Raw genomic sequence first — 6,152 nt, 5'->3', positions numbered from 1 at the left:
GGAGGGAGGGTAATTGTTCAGACCACACCTATGGTGTATTTTACAAGGGTATATGTCAAATCTACTAAGTGTAGAGTATAAATGTCGCCTGTGGCTCAAAGGGATAGGGCGCCAGTCCCACATGCTGGAGGTGGTGGGTTCAAACCCAGCCTCGGCCAAAAACCACAAAAAAAAAAAAAAAAAATTAAAGTGTGGTGAAGGCTATGTTAACCAGTTTAATGAAAGTATTTCAAATTGTATATAAAACGAGCACATTGTACCCCATAAATGCATTAATGTACACAGCCATGATTTAATAAAAAAAGAAAAGAATGTCTAAGAAACCATCCATGTCTAAAACAAAACAAAGCAAAACAAAAACACCAGAGCAGAATTTACTTCTTTAAAGAATGGTGCAGAGACTTACTGGGGACAAAATAATGAGTCTTTCCAAGATAAAGGAAATCTTCATTATAGGTAAAGGGCAGCAAAGTAGTATAGACTTCATTTGAATGGATTATTGTAGTAAACGGAGGGAGGCTATTGCAATAGGAAGAAAACTGGAACTATGAAATCTGCAAGTATCTCCAAGGTTAGTTAGATAAGGGCTTTTATTTTATAAGAAGAGTAAACAAGACTAAGGCTAGAAAGAACCAAGGGGGAAAAGTGGAATTAGAAAGGGTGTTGTGCTTGGACAGTAGATCAGAAAATGCTTTACTCTGAATTCAGCTATTTTCAGAAAGGGGCTCTTAAGGACGAACTGTATCCTAGCTCAGGGGTATAGTGGGTCAAAGTTCAGGGGATTAGGAAAGGAGACTAAATTAAAGTTTTTTTAACAAGGATTATGTTCGGTGCTCACTTCAGCAGCACATATACTAAAATTGGACGATACAGAGAAGATTAGCATGGCCCCTGGGCAAGGATGACATGCAAATTCGTGAAGTGTTCCATATTTAAGAAATAAAACCAAGGATTATGTTCATATTGTTAAGTAGGGAGCAGTCTGGCTAATCATTTATGAGATAAAGAATGGAAATTTGGAAAGTCCATGTCTGGCCTTGTTATAGGTAAAGAGTGTGAGCCTTATCTAAGTTCTATGGGGAGGGATGTTTCTGTTCAGGAAGCCATTTCCTGGAATTCAAAAGGTGGAGGAGATTTTTTTTCATTGTAGTAATTTACAAGATGACAGGTTCTTGGTAAAATTCTACATTACCAATGTCTTGATAGGTGTGTGGATTATACCTATGTATAGTATTGTCCAAGCTAATCCATTTGTTCATTTAAGATTTGTGTATTTTATTGTTTACAAAGTTTACCTCATAAAAAAAAAGCACTGATTATCACACAGACACAACAAAGAAAAAATTCATTCTTAATAAATATAGGTGCTGAGAAAAAGGTCTTTTTAATATTTTAAATTTTAAATCTCATAATTTACACGAACATTTTGTAGATTTGAATGACAGCATTAGGATTATTTCTGGTTCTGGCCTTATTTTCTTCTCTAAGCAAAGAGTATGGGTGTACATGGATGTGTTGCATGTGTGTCTGTTTCTGTAGTGTCAAGTAAAGGAAACAGAATGCTTTTCATTCTAATGATTTAAAATGAAAATAAAATGATTAATCCTTATCAAAAATATGTTTTTGACGATCAGTTTTTCTGAAAACTTCTAAGTTGTCTCTGTGTAAGAAAATCCTTGTGGAGGATCATTACTTTAACAAAATAGGGTTATCTAGAACTTCTATGAAAAGTCATTCTTTATATTCTGCCCCAGTATTTAAGCCTGAATTATTCAAGCTGATTATTTGCTTTGAACTACATTTCTAGGTACGTTTTTCATTGTTACTAGCTTCTTTTCATTCTGATTATATTCACGGAGTGACCTCCAGACTCACTTGATTATTTTGGCTGTCTTTATGATCTGTGCAACTTATTGTATGATTAGTCCAGCTGTGACCAACAGAGTGGATTTGAAGATGGAATTATTGAATCAGCTGTGTCAGTCTGTGCATCTACAGACCCAGGTCATGTGGTATTCATTTTTTACCCTTGGATCCCATATTATTTTTTTTATTTATGCTGATGAAAGAAATGGACAATTAATTCCTAGTTCATTGTATACTCTGAGGATACAGTAAGTATTTTAAGCCAAATGTTTCTTTGGGTCTTGTATTTTATAAATGATAATGACCCAATTACATATTTTTGCATTAATAGAAATTGAATTGGGATAATTTATACAAAGTTCATTTTCGACTACAATAATACAACATTTCAATCCCAGTTTCTCATTTTTATTAACACTATGAAAATTTTCTTCATGATAGTTTAAAATAAAGATAAATATAATTATAGGGTTTACAACTAGAATAATGGATAATTTTCTTACATTTTCTAAGAAAGAGCTCTAATTTTGAACAGAACATTTATCATCATGCTAATGCACGATTTAAGGCACCTGTCCATGTTGTTTGACCACTAAATAATTTTTTGCAGTTCCTCTTAAGCCAACAGAGTGTGTATTTTCCACTTTAATGTATTTAATGAAGCTGGTAGACATACAACCCTTTGTCTTAAGAAACTATTATTCTTAACATGATCCTCATGTTTATATGTTTACAATGCTTATATTCTTTCAGGTTTTATTTAATAGCAAATTATTAAAGGAAGAGGATATAAAAGTTAAATATGGACCTCCGGAAGAGCTGCCCCACGACCCGCGATCAGCACCCTCCGGGATCTTTTGGAAGGATGTTTGGAGAATACTTAGAGACCTAAAAATAGACCTGCCATTAGATCCTATAATTCCTTTAGTAGGCATATACCCAGAAGACCAAAAATAACAATCTAACAAAGACATCTGTAACAGAATGTTTATTGCAGCCCAATTCATAATTGCTAAGTCATGGAAGAAGCCTAAGTGCCCATCAACCCACGAATGGACTAGCAAACTATGGTACATGTACACCATGGAATATTATGCAGCCTTAAAGAAAGATGGAGACTTTACCTCTTTCATGTTTACATGGATGGAGCTGGAACATATTCTTCTTAGCAAAGTATCTCAAGAATGGAAGAAAAGGTATCCAATGTACTCAGCCCTACTATGAAGCTAATTTATAGCTTTCATATGAAGGCTGTAACCCAACTATAGCTCAAGAATATGGGGAAAGGCTCAAGGGAGGGGAAGGGAGGGGGAGGTTAGTGTGGAGGGAGGGTAATAGGTGAGGCCCCACCTACAGTGCATCTTAGAATGGGTACAGGTGAAACTTACTAAATGCAGAATACAAATGTCTACATACGATAACTAAGAAAATGCCATGAAGGCTATGTTGAACAGTTTGATGAGAATATTTCAGATTGTATGTGAAACCAGCACATTGTACCCCTTGATTGCACAATATACACAGCTATGATTTAACAATAAAAATAGATAAATTAATTGCACACTAAAAAAATAAAAAGTTAAATATGCATTTTCCATTTTTCCACTACATTTTCCCATTACTCTTACACAGCCACTGTGTTGATGGCCTGAGTGAAGATTGATGTGGGTTCAGGTACACCGATAATTACAAATGCATCAAACAAGTAGTTTTCAATTCACATGAAACTTCAGTCATTCTTTCAGTTGTTCCTTCCTATGAGTATGCACACTAACTTTAAAGTTTGAGCTTCTAACCATAGAAGACTAATACCCCCAACTATACAGTTATGATTAATGTATAACTTTTAATAACTTTGTAGTCAGGTTTATTGATGCTTGTAATAAGATTGAACATGCACCATCCTGGTGAAGAGTAAGGAAAAATGGTAGTGCAGTAAGTATTATTTTACACTGATTGTTGGTCTGTATTTGTGGGCACCCTGACTAAAAGATATCTTCTTAAGAATTAGGTACTCTTTTAATTCCAGAAATCATAAAGGTAATGAAAATGAAAAAAATTATTTAAGAATCACTCATTGCACTTTAAGGAATGAATCATGTATAAATGCATAATAACTTAAACTTCAATATACATTACAGGTATAAAGTATGGTGAAAACAGTTAAACTGCATGGTTGGTGCTTCTGATTTCTGTCTTTTTATTTTTTCATTTTTTGGGATGGAGACAGTCTCATTTTGTCACCTTTGGTAGTGCTCACAGCTGTCATAGTTCACAGTAACCTCAAACTCTTGGCGTCAAGTGATTCTTTTGCCTCAGCATCTCAAGTAGCTGGGACTACAGGTGTCCACCACAATACCTGGCTTGTTTTTTAGAGACAGGTGTCGCTGCTGCTCAGGCTGGTCTCGAACTCCTGAGCTCAAGCAATCCACCGGCCTTGACCTCCCAGAGTGCTAGAATTACAGGCATGAGCCACCACGCCCAGCCAGTGCTTCTGATTTCTAATGTCGACGGCATAATATGTATTAATAGAAACTAAAAATTTACATCGCTCTTTGAAAATTACAGAGGCCAGTGGGGTAAAGTGATAACTATATGGAATTTTAGAAAAAGATATAGAATTTTATAATTGCTTCAAATTATTTTCAAATGATGAAAATTGAAACCCAGGTATTATGTTTCTTTGTTAAAGACTGCACAATATTGAGTCCTTGCATACACAGAGGGGGTATGCAAGGGTATATAACTAAGGGTAATAGAATCTGTGTTAGTAAACACAAAAGATTCCTAAAAATGGAGGAGGAAGGAGAGATGAGTTATCTTGAAGAAAAGGAAGAATTTAGCAAAGTATTTTAGAATGTTTAAAAAATTCAGATTCAAAACAGTTTATAATAATTTTCCACACAAATATAAAATGAACACATGCCAAACATATTATTTAATTCTCTAAATAATGTGAGAAACAGTAAATAGTATATGGCAACTAATTCAAACGAAATTCAAAGAATCACACTTTCATAAGTATTAAGTGATGCTGGAATGCATTTGTCGTTTTTGTCATGTAAAATGTGCTTCCATGTATAATGCACACCCATGTTTCGGGCCCAAACTTTCAGTAAAACATGTCTTGAGAAAGTGCCCAGCTCTTACCTAGGAGAGACACATTTTGGGAGGGTTAACTCTTGTTTGGTAAATGTGCAGACTACATCACCCTCCTGCAACCACCTGCTCTGGGATGGCTGCACTTTCCTTCTCTCCCAGGAGCCTTTACTTCCCTGCCATGTTGGGGGCTACACCAAGCTGTCCACGTGTGTGGCAGGAGCTTCTGAGGCCACTTGGCATTGCTAGAAGGCAGTCAGGTCCCTGTGGCTTATACAGGGGTCCCAGACCCCTTTATGCAGCCAGTCCTCAGGGCTCACTGCATATGGCTATGGCTCATTTTGCCAGACCTGCTATCACCCCACCCCCGATTGTGGCAGTTGGCAGAGGTTGCTCTGGCCCACTCCCACTGTATCTTAGATTCTCCTGGATTGGAATCCTGTGCACCCTGCAGGCCCAGACAAGAGAGTGCAGTGGCCATTGAAGGCCCTATGGGCTCCCCCACTGTCAAGCTGTACTACTCAAGTATAATGGCCTAAAACTTTTGGGCAAAAAGTGCACATTATACATGGAAAAACATGGTATAACAAAATGTAAAAGTGGTTGATGGGGGGAGAGATCAATTGCATTTATAGTGGATAAAATTAATTTGTATGCCTGTAGATGTGAATTATTTGTATTGCTATCAGTTTTCTACAACTTATAGAGTTGTAAAAGAGCTCAATGACTGGGAAAGGTAGAGTGACCCCATTCTATCAGAAAATTCAGAAGTATGTGCCTATACAAAGCTTTGTTTTCCTTTGAAGACACTAAGTAATCTGTTTAGAACCTATATCTTGAGAATGGTTGCCAGTGGGGAAAATGTCTGTGAATTTGGTTAAAAAATTCTTGAGACAGAAATTAATATCTAAATTTTAGATATTATTTCATAGAACTATTCTTCATAACTCTAAACTTTCTATAAAATATACTGCATATACTGATGATGTAAGCAAGTGATTTTTTTTTTTAGTAATTCAAAAGTACAGGCTGAGTTTGAGATCTGCATATAATGTAGCAAAAGAAGTCAACAGCAGTAAAATCTGAGATCCAAAGTTTACTGGTAGAAAGGACTGGGAACAAGAATTCACCATGGGATGAATGTTCAAGGATATTTGCATAAGTCTGGGGAAGAAAGTGAATTTCCT

At 36.0% G+C, this 6,152-nt stretch overlaps 1 non-coding gene across 1 annotated transcript; it reads left to right on the top strand.

The window, feature by feature from the left end:
- The first annotated feature begins 830 nt into the window (after window positions 1-830).
- LOC128578699 (U6 spliceosomal RNA) lies at window positions 831-936 on the top strand. The gene has a single exon (XR_008377839.1). It is a non-coding gene; the product is annotated as a U6 spliceosomal RNA (small nuclear RNA).
- The last annotated feature ends 5,216 nt before the right edge of the window (window positions 937-6,152 follow it).

Source organism: Nycticebus coucang, chromosome X (genome assembly GCF_027406575.1).
Source record: "Nycticebus coucang isolate mNycCou1 chromosome X, mNycCou1.pri, whole genome shotgun sequence".
NCBI lineage: Eukaryota > Metazoa > Chordata > Mammalia > Primates > Lorisidae > Nycticebus > Nycticebus coucang.
Note: the sequence above shows the minus strand (reverse complement) of the source record. Positions and strands in the feature narration are given on the sequence as shown.